At 40.8% G+C, this 19,406-nt stretch overlaps 1 protein-coding gene across 3 annotated transcripts in view; it reads right to left on the bottom strand.

The window, feature by feature from the left end:
• LOC103465731 (alpha-1,3-mannosyl-glycoprotein 4-beta-N-acetylglucosaminyltransferase C-like) overlaps positions 1-7,450 on the bottom strand; it is a 50,078-nt gene extending 42,628 nt beyond the window's left edge. Inside the window, exons 1-2 of one of the 3 annotated variants that reach the window (XM_008410842.3) lie at positions 7,137-7,450; positions 1,679-1,785 (exon numbers count right to left, since the gene is read on the bottom strand). The gene's annotated coding sequence lies outside the window, so the exon portion shown is untranslated. The remainder of the gene's footprint in view (positions 1-1,678; positions 1,786-7,136) is intronic. The other 2 variants (XM_081607710.1, XM_008410841.3) reach the window with 2 other exon arrangements.
• Positions 7,451-19,406: the final 11,956 nt, after the last annotated feature.

The raw sequence follows: 19,406 nt of genomic DNA, 5'->3' as shown, positions 1-19,406 counted from the left end.
CTTGTTGCATATTAATATATTTAGTTTGTCAACAAAAAGCGTGTTAAATATTTAATTTGTAAAAATTAAATAAACTCACTAACTTTAGCTGCAAACTAAATATTTAGCATGCTAATAAAACATTTAGTTTGAAAATATGACACTTGAATATACATTTTTAATAACTAATTTGGTAACACAATTTAATTATTATTCAAATAACATCTGAATAACATCTGAATAAAATGGTGACCCATTTTATTATTTTTTTACTATGTAACTTAACAAGCAACACCCCCATCAAATTACAGTGAAATAATACCCAAAATGTTTGACCCAAGTCATACAATTTAAAGACAAATATAGGTGTTAAAAGGTTTAAAAAGTGCGCTGTGACAAAAGTGTCTTCATTCTGGCACTTAGCAAATAGAAATTCTTTTCATAACCATAACCCTAAGTAACCTAAAAAAGGAAACAGTTTGATTCAGTAACAGAGAGTGCTATGTTGGTTTAAATACTGTATGTAAACAATCAGCTGAATGAACTAGGAAAAGAGCCAAAAGCTTCCTTTCAGCATGAAAAAAAAAACAAAAAATAGAAAGAAAAAAAATCAGTCATGAAATCATGTTGTATCAAAGGACTGCCTCTTCGTGGTAAAAGACATGAAGAAAAATCCACTTCTGTTGAAATGTCTGATATTCTGTTTAGAGAACCTGTTTACTTGTCAGCTGCTCACAGATTTAACTGTTTTACCATTCAAACACCCGAGCACCAAGGTGTCATTCTCTACACTCTCACACCTTCACTAAAGATGGAGGATCTTTCATGTGGAAGCAGGATATCACTGAACGGAGTTGCTGGAGGTGTAAAACACTTGTAAGAACATAGCTGCAGAGCGCGTGCAGTATTTATAAAGCAATAATCCGACGTGTGAACCCTAAAGAAAAAGCTTTGTTTCACCTTTACAAGCACTTGCTGGTTTTTCATCCGTATAAATTTACCTGAGCTTAACTTTTTAACCCTCCCATGGCTTTAAGAGATGGGGCCAATTGCCTCCTGCGAGCGTTTTATCCTGTGCGCGATCTGGCGAGGTCACACTGACCCTGCGTGCGCTTTCACAATTTTATTATTATTTTTTCTCATGTGTATGTTTTCTGGACTTGATGGTCACGCTAAGACATGTAGGAGGGGGGGGGGGGGGGGGGGGGGAAATGACGTGTACAAAACACAGTAAAAAAAAAAAAAGGAATTCAGCAGGGCCAACCTTGATTATTTCTCATTTCTTTGTCAATTGAGAATGTAGCTAATATCATTTGTACATTAGCTATGTTCAAATAGCTAATGTTCTTGGACGTTTGAATATAGATGTACAAATTTGTACAGAAGCTAACATACTGTTTGCTTCAGAAAGCTAACGATTCGCTCATGAAAGTTTCAATGAATCAAAGGACGAAGTGAAGGCAGCCGCTCGTTTTCAGTTGCACCTCACACAGGCTCAGTACAGACAGTACTCGCACGTTTAAAGCTGTTAACAGTTCGGGTGTCTGAAAAGTAGCGCCACTGATGCTCATGTGACAACTCAGTTCCGCGAGGAATAATAATAAAAAAAAAAAATAGAAGACTGACGTCAATGCTCGAAAGCGCTCCCCGCGCTAAACTTAGAAGCGTTTTAAAACCAGTAATTTAACGTAGAGTTTACCTACTTGTTGATGTGAATAGACCGGATGTTGTTTGAGGGAAAGTTTTTCTCTTTTTCCTGTTCTCTCTGGGCTGGCATGAATCCTTTCAGTCACAGCACGCGCCGGTCTGAAAGTAAAGCAACACAAATGACAGAAGGAATCAGAAGACGACTGAGTTTGACTTAGTCGTTCACAACAGTCTCGTGCGTTTTTGAGCACGTGTCCCTAATGATTTGTTTGTCCATTAGAGACAAAAGGATGGCATGTTCTGTCAGCCTTGAACGTCAGACTCTCACAAACAGAGCGTTCTTCGGTGAAAACGTTCTCTTCCAACACAATGCATCTGTGTTCAGGCAGAACAAGCTCATTATCTTCTGCCCCTGCTGCTGCGTCTCTAAATCTAAATCAGAGCCACTTTCTACCTTTAAAGAGCTTACATGTAGAGGTCTCGTGAGTATGCTCGCACCCCATGGTTAAATGTTGGGTTTGTATAAGTCAGTCAATCAATCAATCAATCAAATTTTATTTGTATAGCACATTTCAGCAGCAAGGCATTTCAAAGTGCTTTACATAATTAAAATAAAAACAGAAATAAACAGTGAGAAAGAGATAAAAAAAAAACATTAAAACCCGCACCCCTTTAGGACTTCAGTTAAACGCCGTTTAACTGGGATTCTAACCCTCAGGGACTTTAGTCAAAAACACCTTTTGACAAGGACTCCAACCTCTAGGTTTTTAGTTGAAACTGTCAACTGGGACTCTAAACCCCGTAGAACTTTAGTTAAATGTTGTTTAACTGGGACGTTTTCCGGGGGGCTTTACATCATACATCAGTCATACATTTAACTAGGGATCCGAAACTAACATAATTAAAAGTAAAAGCATATAATAAATAGTCAAAGGAGTTAATCAATACACTTAAAATGCACCAATTATTATTATTTTTTGAAAGACGTTTACCTCATGTTAATAATTTAATTGACATTCCTTTTTCAGTTGAGTTGCAACAACTTATATTTTTGAGCACGTAATTTGAATTTTAGTGTTATTAAAAAGTATAAATATATTTTTTTGTTTTTCCTTTTACCTGTGTCTCTTTAATAAGTTTATTCCTGCCACAACTCCTTTTATTTATTTATTTATTTATTTATTTATTTTTCATTTTTCTGTCTCCTATTTTTACTTTCTGCCTCTATGCAAATGAGGAGGGGCGGAGTCAACTTCTGCCTATTGGTTGGTTAGCGTCACTCCACATGTAGCTCAAATCTATACTGGCCACAACAAAGATGACACGTTGTGGGACACGTTGTGGGACAAGATGGCCAGTTTATAAGTGAGCTGAAGCTTAGCAACTTTATTAGAAAACAATGCTGTAACTCCTGAATCTATTATTTTTCATATGCAGACTTATGCAGCCAAGTTATTGCACCTATTTTATCTTCTGCTTGTAACATGTTTGTCTATTTTTCAGCTGTATTGTACAAGATAAATGTCACGTTATATCTTTAAAAAAATGTTTAAAGTTATTTATCTTGGGCTTATCTTTCACATCACAAAAGATTTGAACATTTGTGAGAATCTCTGCTTAAACCTATACATACTTGACTATTAGGCCTCAGCATCAGGGCTAACAGAATGTGAAGCACAGTTCAACATGTTCATGTAAGTAAAAACGATATAAGGCAAAAGCAACCATTCAGAAAGTGTTTACAAGGACAAACCAGCAGCCAGTCTGCTTAATTTGTTAAGTGGAGCATGTTTGTGTGTGTGTGGCATGAAAGTCACTAAGCTTGGCGTTCAGTTTGGATATGATGTGACTAACATGTTATGCTGTGTGTTCTGTTCCTGCTTAATACAAGATGGTAAACTGCAGGAGTGAAAATGCCTGCTCCCTCAGAGGCTGCCGGCGTGATTAAAAGGAAGTTCTGCTGCGAGCAGATGGCCGTGTAGACTTTGCTTGTTCCTTAAAAGTAGGGGCAGTCCACCCACCTTCCTTATTTTGATCACTTCATCTCAGAGAAAGTGAGACAGACTAATGAGAATGCATTTAGGGGAAAAAATGTTTTGTAACATTGATCTGAAGGTGTTCATTTTAGGTTTTTTTAAGGTTATCCACATACGGTCATGTGAAAAAGAAATACACTGATATTTAATCTTTTTATTTGATTTATCTCAATTTATTTCTGGGTATTTCGCATCAGTAAAACCTCTATTGAACATGTTTTATTCAATAATCAAAAGGTAGCAACAGAAATGTGGTTTCTAATGAAGGAGAAAGTTAAAACACCCTATCCACTAAAACATGGATGTCCAAAGTGTGGGCTAGGGGTCATTTGCAGCTTCATGACGGATTTTTGTGGCACCTGAACACAATCCTAGATTAAATAAGTCCTCTTTATTTAGAATGTTGCCTCACTTGCTGATTGAATACATATCACATTGGTACCCCCTTCATTGGGGATACCAATGACGAACATTGGTATCCCTAATGTTCGTCATTGGGGGATACCACAAACACTGTGATATTGGACTAAGACAATATAACGTTTTTCGATTGGAGCGGTCCCGTCAACCTTCTGAGCGGACCAGATCACTCTTAATACACCACACACAGCAGCAATATCTCCTAAGATTATTTTAAGATTACCCCGATAATTGGGGTGTCCTTGACATTGTCAGATTGACTCGTGTCTATTTGGTTATAAGGGTTTTCCAACGGTTATGTGGCACTAGCCTCTTTTTTGGTATCTACTTCCCTGGGGTTCCAAGTGTGTGGAATCAAGCTGGAAACATGTCATCAGAAGACTCCCAGTCTTTGATTGGCTATGGGGTGAAGTCACTGGTTGGGTCACGAGAATGACTTCCTGATGAGACTCACCGTTGTAAAAACTCAAGACGTCAAACGAGCGTCTTTGGAGCTTTAAGGAAAACGGCAACATTGATAATAACACTGTGGTCCTTATTGAAACAAGCAGGCATTTTTGTGTTTGTGTCGCATTCAGATCAGATCATATTACTTTTAGGACTCTGGGTTTGCCCTGCTATAACGACCCTGACGAACCTAGTGAAGTTCTTGTTTTCAAGCTAAGTAAGGTATTAGTGGACAGGGTCATTGGATGACCAGAACTGGTCATGATATATAGCAGCTGTTGTGAACATCCTTCACTTTTAGACCATTTTCCATACGGTAAAACTGCTGAGTTTATTTTATTTTAAGGCGTCTTCAAATCCCTTGCCAGATTCTTAAGGTGCTTCAGTCTCCTCTCTGAAGGCCTCTTTCCATCTCATTGGGACGTTCATGCTCACTTCAGCAATCGGGAGACCGTCAAACTAAATGTCTATGATTAACAGAGCAAAAAGCCAAGTCATGACACCATCATGATGCGCACCTAATGTCATACACCTGAGAGTAATTTTAGCCATTTTAACTTGGAATAACTGTGGGGGTGTCCAAATTTATCCCTCACCATAAAATATTTTTTTATCCATTTTACAAAATACAAATGTAGTGTTCCTGCCTATTAAAAATCCAAATAAACAGGTTTGTTTGAAAACATCTAAAACAATGCACGGAGTTGCACAAATTTCCCGAAATCTGACCAGGTTTCAGGTTTTTTTTCTTCAAAGTGTTTTCTCATCATTCATTCAAGCATCAGAAAATATTCTCGTTGTGTCTTGTTTTGGCTGACAAAGAAACTAAATCACTTAGAATGATTAATCTTTACACAGGTTGTATTCAGCCCTAGATTGTTGTGCATATTTGATTCTCTTTTAGCATAGCCTGTAGTAAACACAAAATTTCTCAATTTCTCAAATGCTCCAGAGACCAAAATCTTGTTCCCTCAGCTGATTTTGCAACTCAAAGATGTTTTTCATCACATCAGAGTGTGTAAAGATAGGAAAGCTTGTGTGCAATCATCCGATATTTGCTATCTCCGGAGAAAACAACTCCAGTAAGTTTTGAGTTGAGTACGCATAAAATTAGGACTTAAGACTCTAATCTCGGGGTTTGCTTTTAAAAGGCTGTCACTACATGTTCTGGAGAAGAAAAAAAACCCTGCTGAAGTTAGTTTTGTAAGAACCAGGGCAGACGTTGGTAATGTTTGCCAGTTGCATTGCTTCCCTGAGCGAGACTTCACCGACTGCAAAAACTAAAACTGCAACGATGTTTTGAATTTAAATGGAGCCGGTTTAGGCCTTTTTAAAGTCTATACAGATGCTCAACCTCTGCAAACACAATGCCGAGATGAAGGTAAGATCAAAACAAGAGTTTCTGCTTTTCCACTGGGCGCCCCCAACAAGGTCATTCCAGGTAAAAGCCCATTTTCCTTTTATTGATTCCTCATATTAAATCTGTTCCAATCACAAGAGCAGGGCTGCAGGTACACTGAAGGAGACAAATCGATTATGTTTTGAGCTGCTGGACAGTGCTGGGATGGAGAAAGAGTTTGAAGATCAATCTGAGGACGAAGACCCCAATGTTTTATAGGTTCACTTAAAGCAAGTGTTTACGACTAGTTTGTGGGAGACCAACAAAGACGAAAAAAATCACCAGACAGAGAGAGAAAGAGCAGAATAAATTCAGCCAACAATACAAGTAATTCCTAAATTTAAGGGCTAGATTAATTCCCACCAACCGGCAAAGGTTTCAACAAGGGTCACGAGGAGAGCTAACATTAATAACAGCTGCCATGTTATGGCCGAGTGTGACTTGGGGGACGATGTCCCGTTTGACAGCGTCCTCTCGCAGGTGACATATGATGCCATTAGGTGCCATTATAGGTCAAACCGCACAAACACGGGCGGGCACACAAGGAGCGAGTGTAAATCACTCTAATCCAGGCGTGAGATGAAGACAGGTCCTCCCCACCCCACCCCATGTCGACAGCTGAGAGGGATCGGGGATTTGTGTCATGGGCTGAGCTGCAGTTTTTACAGCTCAACTCATGATAAAAGCTGTGATAGAGCTCAGCTGTCGCTCAAGCTAAAACCAAGAAAAAAAAGTCCCACCACCTGCTTTCATCACCACAAACTTAAAGTCCACACGGAGCAGGAAGGGATACCCAGAGGCGCTCCAGCTGTGGGCGCTGTGGGGGTTTTCCCATCGGGGACACAATCTCAACACCTAAACATTGAAGAACCAATCTGTTGCAGTTCTCTTTCACTGCTCTCACACATATTTACATCATCACATTATCATCCGTGTCCCTCAAGCAGAGATTGACTCATCATCTCCCCTCTGATCTCCGTCCAAACCTCATCAGCCCCTCATGAGTTCGCCTGTCAATCCCTGAGGCACGAAACGCTCCTCAGTCTGCCTGGTCACAAAACTACCCCCTGGGGTCGCGGAGAGAAGAGGAGAGGAGAAGGCGACGCAAACTCTGCAGAAGTTGTTTGCTCCTCTTCCCGGGGAGGCAGAGGCAAATCAAGGGGCCAAAGAAGAAGATCTGTAATCGGAGAGACGAGGCGCGAGCTTACCTGCCCACGACGCAGACACACACACCAGCAGGACTGTGGCTTTCTGTTGCCGCTCCGCTCCACTCACCTACGCTAAATCACTTCCATGACTCACTCAGGAGGTGGGGGAGAGAGACAGCACCGGCTCTCGGCATTAAGAGAAGTCGTTGCAAAGACGGGGGAAAGGCAGGGAGCGTGCTTCCGCTGCAGTGATGCTCGCCTCTCCTCCTTTTTGCTTTGATTCCCCACCCCCATCCATCAGAGAACACCCCCCCTCACACACACACACCTTCCCAACACCCCCTCACTCTCCAACACAAGGTGTTACAAACAGAGTGTGTCTGCATCTACTGCCTCTGATTGGCTCCCTGTATCCTCCTCCATCGCCACCATCTCTTTCTCTCTCTGGAGTCTGGACAGGCAGCCTTAAAGAGGCACTGCATCAAAGCCGTCTGTCTTAACACTTTAACGAAAAAAAAAAAATTTGTGTGGGAAATACATGAACTGTATTTATAATACTTTATGTGTGTCTCTTTGGACATTACCCGAAAGCGAAGAGGAAATTTTAGTTTATGGAGTCAGTCTTGGCAGATGGCTACTTACACTGAGACTCTTACACTGCAGGAGGTTTCTTCCTGTTTAAAAGGCAGTTTTCAGTTCCCATGTCACCACAGATACGCACAGCTTGAGGGATCGCTCCAAAGTATCACCTCAGGAGGAGGGTTTACTGCAAAATCTGTTTTCTATTAGTTATTCCCAGAAATTAATTCCCACCCATCTGTCTCTTCTACCTCAAGCGTAATATTTGCAGTAGTTCATGTAGTCTGCTGACACTAAGTCTGCTGGTGCTCGCAAAGGAAAACTGTGGAAGAAAGTGTTATTGCAAATAAAACAAAACAAAAAAAACATTCTGACTAGTATGAAGTTGCTCCTGACATTTAAGTTTCTATCAATATTCAGACATTTTTTTTTATTGCTTTCTGTTTTAACAGGAATGCAGATTGGATTTCCAGAGGAGACTGTTTGGACTTAGTTTTGTGCTAACGAGAGAGGCTCTCTACTTCAAACTTTATTTTTATTTTACAACATGAATTTATACATTTTATTATTTTAACCATGATAGATCTGAAATCTGTTTCACAAAAAAATACCTGGCAAAGATGGCATCTTGAGACATGGAAAGAGATAGAATTAATTCACCAAGTTGACAGTGGATTTGTTTTTATGCATTTTTTTTTATATCACAGATGCTACACAATAGCAAAATGTATATCAAAACTGAAATTTAAGAAGTCACAGAAACAACTGAGACTCTGGTCTTCTTGTTATATCTTATGGAGGTTGGCAGGTCAGCTATGAGTGTGTATTACTTCCACCTGCTGACCTGGAGGGCGGACAGGAAATAATCAGAAAAAAAACTAATGCTGTGAAATTAACTCAATAATTCAACTAAATTCTTACTACGAATTTTTATTTACATTCATTTGATATTTTCCTTCACTGGCATCACTACTGAAAATGTTGTGAGTCTCATTGAGCCCTGGGTGACTTTTCTGAAGAGAGAGCCGATGAAAGTTAATGAGCTACAGCTGTGCCACCAGGATGGAGCTTTATATGCCTCACATGGTGGCAACACCTGCAACTTGTGGCAGGAACCATGGGAGGTGTTCAGGTTCTTCTTTTTTGTGTGGTGGCATTTATGTGGCTCGACAAAGGTATGTGAATCCCTTTTCAAAAGGTTAATATTTTGCAGCTTGTTGTATAACTATATTTGAGTCTAAAACCTTGAATTGATCCACTAAGATTGTTGTGCTACTTCATGCAACTGAAATGACACTATATTGCTAAAACGGTTATGTTTACCAATTGCTTCTGGAGAAGAGGGTCAAGGGATGAACATCGGTGAGTATAAAGGTCTGGTTGGGATGGATTCATTAACTATTGCTAACAACTTTCTCTGGCGGTGATGTCTCAAAGTGAGATTTCTATGAAGAGCCCAACTGCCTTTCTGAAGTTGCTAGATTCAGTTTTACCACAGGGTGGAAAAGGTGGGTAACTAATTTAAACCAAACACTTGAGTGGTGGTGGTAATCCTACATCATAGTTCATGCAGGACTTGAACAGTAAATTTCAGGGTATGGTAAACTGAAACGATATTTCTGGTGCTGCCGTCTGACGCTTGCTCATCATGTTTAGTGCAACTGGGAACGGCCAAGAGTGGATTATTTCCCTGTGACGTGTCAAGCGACGCCTCCTCCCATTCTGATTAAAATAAGATTCAAATTTTTCTCGTATTCACTTCCATTGCCGAGTGTCACTCTTCCAAAGTTCTGTAGGTCTGTGTAGCAGCACAGCTATCCGGTCATTTATGTTTACATCCTTCACCTGCAGGCTCTCAAGGTAAATTGCTCATCAAATTTCAAATGACTCAAAATATTGCGTAGTCTAATGGGCTTTAATTTGAGTTATTTTTTTTCCCCTTAAGACTGACTTTAAGCCAGGAAAAGTTTCCTATGGCAGTGCTGAGGAAAATGCCTAATGATGTTTTTGCTCAAAGTCTGAATTGCATAAAATTTGGATGCCTTCTATAACAGTTTTCTTACTAGATCAAGGTATAGACAAAACCTGCTCTAAACATCACACTACCAATGGGAGTTTCTACTCAAATCTTCAGTGTTTTTAACAGATGGCTCCTACTGTTCAATCAACTCTGAGCTTGCCTGTCACTAAACACAGTCCAATGTTTTACTGTTGGGCAGTGATTGCCCTAAAATGTTATACTTGAGCCTTTTGGTCTTAAATCTACCAAAGTTTTGGCAACTCTGACTCGACTGCTTTAAAATTGAGTGGAGTGAAACCTTTTAGAGGAAAGTTGTCTCCAGTTATCTGAGAAACACTTAATGATTCAGTTACATTGTCCAGCCCATTTGGTCAACTGTACTGTTTTTCCTAACAAAAACCCAAACGGCTTCTGAATGGGCTCAGAGGCAGATCATTAAATTTTATAGAAAATTCCAAAGTACTTTATAATTCCCAAATGAAATAACATGTTTCACCACACATTTAGTTTTTTTTCAGAGCTGCTGTACATAAGGCTAGAGGAAGAAGTATCTCCTGTAGCAGTCAGTATTACACTAAACCTTTGGAGCCTGACTGAAGACACTGAATTGATGCTCAGGATTGTCAGTATAAAAAAAATGTCAGACTGACCAAAACTGACCTGAAGCTTTCATTTCCAAATGCTTGCTGAAAATAACAAGCATTTGGAAAATATTTACTCCAAAACCTGGTCCCAGTGTAGGTTTGCTTCAGCTGCCCTTAACAATAAAAAGGAATAAGCTGATCGTTTTGTTCAGAGCAACTTTGTGATTCTTTGTGATGTAAAAATAGATCTGATGGCCTTTGAACAGTAATCTAACAAGTATGTGAAAAGTAACTGAAGCTGCAAAACACAACCGTGTTGGTGTTGAACTTTAGGCCATTACGTCTGTGTAGACAATGCATCACCACTTTTGATGCTTAAAAGGAACTGCTTATTAGTTATATCTCTTTAAAAGTTCTACAATTGTAATTTCAAATTAATGCAACCCATACTTATGTAGAAGACAGGTTTCTAAACAAATAAGGGTCACACATCTGAATAATAAATCTGACTGAACTGATTTCAGCAACATGTTGCATTAAACTAAAGCCTTTTGTCCTCAGTTCTAATGGTGCATCATTTTCTGCATGAAGTTGTAAGTTTTCTGTCTGCCACTGATGGCGCTTTTAACAGCAAGTAAAGCTTTTCCACTTCTGGAAATGAATTCTAATAAAATACAAAGAGAACATATTCATGAATATCTTTACCATTTCAATCTTACCCACAGAGGGCTACGCTGTACCGCCATTATCATTTCAACCTGCAGTTATCTCCCAGGTACTTTCATCTGCAGTGATAGATGCTTGCATACAATCCTTCCCAACTATAAAACTCTGATTCCTGCAGATTGTGAAAGACTGGAGGATGATTACAGGCCTGAAAGACTTGAAGGGTATCCATTAATGTCAGCCTTGTGTGTGTGTGCAAAAGGTGAACGCAGTAACAGTAGGCATTCAGAGGAAATTCTGCAAGCCAATTAGCCGCATGAATCCTGCAGCCTTGCTGTTCTTTTCCCACTGAGGCAACGTCTGAATATTTCAGAAGAGATAATTCTAAGGTTGGCAGGAGGTCCCCGTGCGAACGAGCAGTCGCTCATCTTCTGGTTAGAAGAGAAGAAAATTAGACGTATTGTTCAGTAATGGGTTTAACAGCGTGCTGCAAAAGAACCATCTTAAGGTCAATGGTAAACCCTCACGCAGACTTCATGTGTGTGTGTAGTAGATTCTACAGAAAAATATAGAATACTTTATTAGAATTTTAGAGGGATTTATTTCAACTTTAATGGACACAGAGACGACAGACCGGTAGAAAGGGATCAGGTTTAAAAGGAGAGGAGATCAGAGTAGAGAGAAGAGAACACAAGTCAACACCCTAGAAGTCTGCCTCTAAACCTGCAGAAAGAGAGAAAACAAAGCTGAGAAACCACAACAAACTACATATGCGGCTATAATAAGACCAGTTACAACATGTATGGATCATGTAATGGTACATGACTACAAGATGTACGTTGTGGCAACCGCAGTTTGACAGACGGATTTCAAGTGGGATTAAATCAAGTTCAGTACAAAGCATGAATGTAACAGTGGAGAGTAATGGAGAACTAAGAGTCATCCTGAAAAAGTGATGTTAGAGTAAAACCTACTTTTGTGCTGTTTTCACATGTTGTAATGGTTTGATGCAAAACCCCCCAAATCAACACAAAAGGTCTGATGTTACAGGTGAAATTATTTCTTATAATCAGATGAATAGTTAAGTTAAATAATTATTTTACACTAACAGACTTTAACACTGCGGTTCAAAGTAAACCATTTTTGAATCAGGATTGATGTAACGGACTGAACTTAAGATCATTTCTCATGTTGCTTTTGCATTTATCCTTTTTCATTTGCTTCAAGCAGGTTAGTGTTGGTTCACTAGTGAATAACTGCTTCTACAATGATGCTTTACTATCTTTTTTTTTTTGTCTACAACAGTAAAATAATTTCAGTGACTCGTCCAGCTTCTGTCCCTCCCAGCCGCTACAGAACAAAGCTGCTCTGAGCGCCGTCTCAGATGATGATTTCTCAAGATAATGAGATCATTTCTTCCATTATCACGAGAAGACACTACTTGTTTTCTTTAGATAACGAGATGATTATCTTATACTTTTTTCCGATTGAAAAGGTCACACATACATGACGTACACTTATAAGTCGTCTCCTGCTACTGTGGCATGCAATACAAGGACGGAATCAGGATAATCCCACACCAATCAACTTGTTATCTCAAGAAAACCTTTGGGATGTTAACTTGTGATCTTGGGAAAACCATCGGGGGAAACTTAACTCGTTATCTTGCGAAAACTACCCGGAAGTGAACTTGTTACCTCATCCTGTCCCACTGTTGTGGCATACACTATGACAGAGTAACGTTTAACACACACACCGGTTGACTCGTTATCTCGAGAAAACTACTAGGTAACTATCTTATCTTGAGGAAAAGAATATGTCTACCTTTGCACATCCCTAAATATTTCTGCCGATGGCAAAAGTATGGCTCAGAGATGACCGTTGAGTTTGCCTTGTGGTTTTTGAGCGGGGGTAAGAGGCACCAGGGCGACACATGGTCAACACAACCACGCACAGCCACTCCCACATAAGTGCAACTTAGAATAACCAATTAACGTAACGGAGATGGACTGTGGAGGACGCTGTAGTATGCTGAAAGAACAAAACTATGAAAAAGACCGGAATGTGAACCTTGTGGCTGTAAGGCAACAGAGCCGAGCACCAGGCAACCTGCTGCTTCTGGGGACAAAATAACAGCAATTATTCCAAACAAATTGGCTACTTGTCTGTTTTTGGGAGAACGGCCAAACACAGAGGACGTTTCACTCCGAGCCAATGAGCTTGGTTCTGATCAAACCTCGATGGTCCTCCACAGCCTTTCCGCCGACACACACACACACTGACCCGTCGCCGTCCCCGTATGCTTCCAGAACAAAGCGCTTGGCTCGGCCTCTTATGTGCTAATCAGCCTGAAGAGGCCACTCGACATAATTGATATAGGATGATGTTTTTCCCCCTTAAACTCGAGCACACACCGACACACGACTGACAAAGCAGCAGCAAACCACTGAGTGCAGACTGAAGAGGAGGATGTTCCTGTAGAGGGTAGCTTTGCATATGAATGACGGCAAATAATAGATTCCTCCTACTTGTTATTGTTCAAAATGAAGCGGTACACGCGTTTCCTTTTCAGAGGAGCCTCAGTAAGGCGCATGCTGCAGAGCTCCGTACATAGAGAACACAAGCTGCGTTTCCATTGACCAGATAACTGCGGGAATTGACATTTTGACAATAAATTAGCTTAATGGGAACACGGCAATTTTGAAAATAGAGACACTAGTTTCCCTATTAAAAGGTTTGTTCTAGGATAAGGTAGTTTTTGGGCCTTATCGAAATTAGAGTATGTCGTAATTGAAAACTTTTTTCGCATCACATGAGTCACATGATCTACAACCGGATGTTGCTAGTGGCGCTAACCACGAAGAAGAAGAAGACAGGAAGTAGTTGGAGAATGATGGGAAGGCATATTTTTGAAGGACTTATTTAAAAGTAAGAACACACCAATTCACACGTGACTTTAGCTGGATTTCTTTTTTAACGGAAATGCTGCAATTGGAAAATTGCTTCCCCCCCCCAACGTTATTATTGACAAAGTTTCGCGCACATTTGCAACAACGCAGCAACATTAAATCTGTAAATCATATGTTTATAGATGGACAATATTGAGGCCTGATGCTCTGCCCACTTCCTGTTTTTAATAAGATCTTCCAAGAAAAATAACATTTCATTAGGAGCACGAAGCCACATTTGTTACCAAGGGTTGGACGCCTGGAAGCCAAAACAACAGAAAGAAAATGTCCTGCGGCAGTGTGTTTTTTTTTTTGGCTCAGAGAGAGGGAGGAATTCCCAGCGGTTCGTTTGACTCACTCATCTGAACGAGTCAAACATAACAGAGCGGTGATAGAAGTGGCTGCCGTCTCACTGGGTCTCCTCCACTTCTCCATGAATAATGGATGAAATGTTAAGTCTTCATAAAATCCTCCTTCTCTCTCAGCACACGCAGAGGCGGGTGTCTTTTTAGCACGCAGTCAGGGGCTGCGTTGTGGTTAAAACGAAGCTGATGACTGTCAATCGCGTTGAACGACAAAAAAAGCAAGTGAAATATGACTCACAAAGCAGATAGCGTACACAAAAAATCATATCATTTTTAACATTTCAAAGAGCTGCAGTTAAACGAATGAAGCAGTTTTCTAAGAGGTGTGACTGTCCAGTTAAAGACGGTGCTCTGAAGTTATAGACACCCTGTACTGAGTTCATACAGCCTATCAAATATGGTAAAACAGGCTAAAAATATATTAAAGGGGCAGTATAATGTGTTTTCCAGCCACATAGAATAATTTTATAGCACAACAAAGTGACAATTTCACCTTCAGTTGCAATACAAATTCTGTATGTATCAAATATGACAAAATAAATTTGACTTTGTAACTTAATGTCTTGAAATTAGGCATCTGTCTCTTTAAGAAACTCCTGCTCTTTCTGAAACTCTGCATTCAGGAAGTCATCACAACATGGCTCCTCCATTAACTCTTTAACAATGTTTCTACCAGCCTTGCACTGAGAAGTAGCTCCTATAATGAGCAGTTCCAATATGTGTTTGCTAATTGCTGCTGGCTAGTCTGAAGGAGCTGAGTGGGGGAGCCACAGGGAAGGAGCTCCTCTGTGAGGCATAGCTGCGTCCCTGAAGGTGATGTTAGGTCCCACTGAGCGTTTTGAACAGCTGAATGGTTGCCGGGGTGATTCAAGCAGTTCCAACAAAGTAGACTTTAAGTAGTACTGCCCCTTTAAGTCTTACTTAAGCCCCCAGGCGTTTATGTTCAAAATAAACTAAAGTATGTTTTAATGAAGAGGAACGTTTGATGTGCACGTTCTGGGGACGTTTTTGTTTGGTCTGTCTGTCTTCACAAAAGAAGACTCTCCATATTCAGCACTGACTCAGACATCTTTTTTCTGTAATCACACTTTCAGGTAACTACCTGCCTTGAACCTTTACATTTTCAAAGACTTTTCAGAACAGAAACAATGATGTCACATTTGCACAATCCTCTGCTCCTTCCTTTTGTAAAATAAAAACAACAAAAAACGACGAAGTCTTCCACAGCCGTGGGTGGGTTGACTAGAACGTCACGCGTTTTGCTCATGAGTCTCACACCTAAACACACGGATCACGTTGCTGCCTGTCAGCTGCAGCTCCATCTCTCAGCTAACTCAGGAGACAGCGCACCTGAAGTTCAAGTACCACTGGTAAGAGGCCATGAGTATGGAGGCTAAAGAAAACTGTGTAGGTTTATTACCACACACACACACACACACCACCTCGCTTCACCGTATTACAAGTCAATGTCACTTCGCTCTCCGTTTGGTCCAAACGGAGCCTTTAATGAGCCGCTGTTTGTTTGGCCACAGGGCGTCTCAGATGAGACATGATGTCAGTCGGATTTCATGGCAGCTGCCTCTGTGGCACTGAATCACCATCTGAGTCTCACACCGTCACACATCGGAGGCCCAGCAAGTTCCCCGACGGTCGGCTTCATCCTCTATTACTGCCGTTGTTGAAGCTTGACTGGTCCAATGGAGAGCTGAACTTGCTTTTTTTTTTTCTCAATCCAGTGGCTGATTGAACTGCTGATGATGTGCTGGTTATCTGGGAATATGTCCATCTTGAGGTACGATCATCCTCTATTCTGAACTTTAAGGTGTGATGATGATAACTGAAGGGGAAACACTCCACCGCTCCCCTTCAAAGCTCAGATTTTAAATTATTGTTGTGGCATTGTACCCCGATTGTCATGGAAACCAGACAGTGGGGCAGCGCGTTAGTTCCACGTCTTTGTTGACACATGCAGTCATCTCTCTGGTAACGTCTGGAGCGACGGCCTTCCGGTGTAAGGACTCGTCACTTTGTGAGGCCTTCAGAGCAAACGCTGTGTGCAACGAGGCAACGAAGCGCTTTATCAGATGTTCCAAGTTATATTTGGTTTGACGAGAGATTCGCTTCTCCAGAGCAGGAGAAGAAGAATAAGAAGACGGAGAATAAAAAAAACATGAGGGGTGAAGCTCCATCAGGTATCTGTCACTGGAGGTGGCTGGCTGTCGAATAAAAAGCTGTGCTCGGTCATTTTACAGGATGAAAGTCAATACAGTCGATACAGGCAATCATCTAACCTTCCCTCCAGCTGCTCTCTACAGTATTCACAGCTCCAGGCCGGATCGCTTTGACCTGAAAGGGGGTGTAGGTAAGAAGGTGCATGTGTAGAATCAAATGCAATGGGACAGAATTCAAAAATGCTAGCCATGTGACTCAACTAAAAAAATTTTATCAAGTTAATTGGAGCATTCGTTCACATCTGGTTACATCTGCTGGTTACTTGGCAGTAGGTAAGCCTCGCTCAGGACGCCGTGGAGGTGGACTGGCTGCTGTGCACCGTGACCGGTCCACATGCAGACTGTCAGAAACAAGCCACATCACCTCTTTTGAAATCCTTATGATGGAAGTTGGTTCCTCAGATACATTTTATACTATTTTGATATATCGCCCTCCTGGCTTTGCTGGGACTTTTCTTCAGGATTTTACTGACTTTTTATCTTCTATTATTAGATTGGGAAAGGTCTTGATTGTGGGTGATTTTAATTTGCAGATTGATGATGTTACTTCTATTCCAGCAAGAGACCTTATATCGCTGACAGAGTCGCTTAACTTTACACAGTATGTCTCAGGTCCCACACACAACAGGGGTCATACGTTAGACCTGGTATTTGCATTGGGTTTGCAAATTACCAATGTGTGTGTGGAGGATGTGTTTCTGAGTGACCATTACTGTGTTTTCTTTGACTTGATGGTGCCGTCTGAACCTCGGCCTGTATTTACTGAGGTAAAGAGGAGAATCATCACGGAGGCGACAGCCATGCTTTTCTGTGATAAGTTTGATCCTTTACTTCTTAATAATCTCACTGAAACTGACTGTTTTGTGAACGCTTTTAATAGCCAATGTGCTGATATTTTGGATCAAGTAGCGCCAGTTAAGGCTAGGAAGGCACTACAGAAAAGTCTCTGCCCATGGATAAATGATGAAATTAGGTCTCTGAGGAGAACATGCCGCCAGACTGAGCGCTTATGGAAATCTACTAAATTGGAGGTCCACAGGCTGCATTTAAAGGACTTAATATTGTTCCTAAATAGGAGGATTGAGGAGGCCAGAGCAAGTTATTTTAAATGTCTAATTGCCTCAAATAAAAGAAATCCTAAAGTGCTCTTCGATACTATCAGCTCTCTTGTGTCACCTGTTGCTGTAAATCTTTATAATTCAACAATTAGCTGTGATGAGTTCCTGGATTTCTTTATTGATAAGGTCAAAGTAATAAAGGACAGCTTGCCGCCTTGCCATAGTTTACAGCATTTTGAACCTCCCACTCAGAGCTGGACCTCATTTGAGCCCGTCACTGTGGAAGACATCTTAACCATCATCAAAAAAATGAAACCGTCTTCTGGTACTTTAGATGTTCTCCCTTTTAAACTGTTTATGAGGGTTTTTGATTCCATTGGGCCCTATATTACAGAAATGTTTAACATGTCTTTGCTTAGCGGTGTGTTTCCCCGTCTTTTTAAACATGCCATTGTGGAGCCACAGTTAAAGAAACCGGGACTGGACTCTTTTGAACTCAAGAATTTCCGGCCAATATCCAAGATCCCTTTCTTGGCCAAAGTCCTGGAAAAGGTGGTCTGCATCCAACTTAGATCATTTTTGCAGGCAAATAACATTTATGACACTTTTCAATCAGGGTATCGTGAGTTTCACTCTACTGAAACAGCCCTGTTGAAGGTGTTTAGTGATATTATGATAGCAGCGGACACCGGTAAATGTTCTGTGCTGGTTTTATTGGATCTGTCATCGGCGTTTGACACAGTGGACCATGGCATCCTGATAAATAGGCTCCAACATTTGGTTGGAATGTCGGGTTGTGTTTTGAAATGGTTCACCTCTTACCTGCTTGGTAGAACTTTTAGTGTGTCAGTGGGAAATGTAGTGTCTGATTCTGCAGGGCTTTTGTGGGGTGTGCCGCAGGGATCGGTCTTGGGACCTGTTTTGTTCCTGCTGTACCTACTTCCTTTAAGCAGGGTCATTCAGAAGTTTAGTGAGGTGTCCTATCATCTCTATGCCGATGATCTTCAATTGTACTGCTCTTTCAAGCCTAGTGAGCCGCATAAACTTTGCGCTCTCACTAGTTGCTTGGCCGAAGTGACAAAATGGTTCACTGAAAACAGCCTATTATTGAACTCCAATAAGACTGAGACCTTGATTGTTGCTCCTGACAGTGCTGTGCCTGGAATTAAGCAGCACCTTGGAAACTTGAGCTGCACAGTTAAGAGCAACCTGCGCAACTTGGGTGTCTTCATGGATGGAGCAATGTCGATGGAGCGGCACGTGACTCAACTTGTTAGGAATTGTTTTTTCCAAATTCGGAACATTTCAAAACTTCGTGAAATGGTAACTTATGGTGAGCTTGAGATGATTATTCATGCATTTGTCTCATCTAGACTGGATTATTGTAACAGTCTGTTTACATGTCTTAATAAGAGGGAGTTAATGCGTCTGCAGGTAGTACAAAACTCTGCTGCACGCCTGCTCACCTGCACCCACAGGAGGGAACATATTACTCCCATCCTCAAAAGCTTGCACTGGCTGCCTGTATCTTACAGGATGCACTATAAAATCCTGGTACTGACTTTTAGAGCTCTTCATGGACAGACGCCAGACTACATTAAGAACCTCATACAGCCTTATGTTTCAACTAGGAGCCTCAGGTCGTCGAATTTGAACTTGTTGACGGTTCCTCGGACCTTTTTTAAGACTCGTGGAGACAGATCTTTTAAAGCTGTGGCGCCTCGACTATGGAATGAGCTACCTTGCACCATTCGATCTCTACATTGCATAGACACTTTCAGGAAACAACTTAAGACCCACTTTTTTAATCTTGCTTTTTAGTGTACTACTGTGTTTTATTGTTTGTATGTTGTTTTTAATTTGTTTTATTTTTTATACT

This window comes from Poecilia reticulata, chromosome 6 (genome assembly GCF_904066995.2).
Source record: "Poecilia reticulata chromosome 6, P_reticulata-male-v2, whole genome shotgun sequence".
Classification (NCBI taxonomy): domain Eukaryota; kingdom Metazoa; phylum Chordata; class Actinopteri; order Cyprinodontiformes; family Poeciliidae; genus Poecilia; species Poecilia reticulata.
This window is presented reverse-complemented; position numbering and strand designations above follow the sequence as displayed.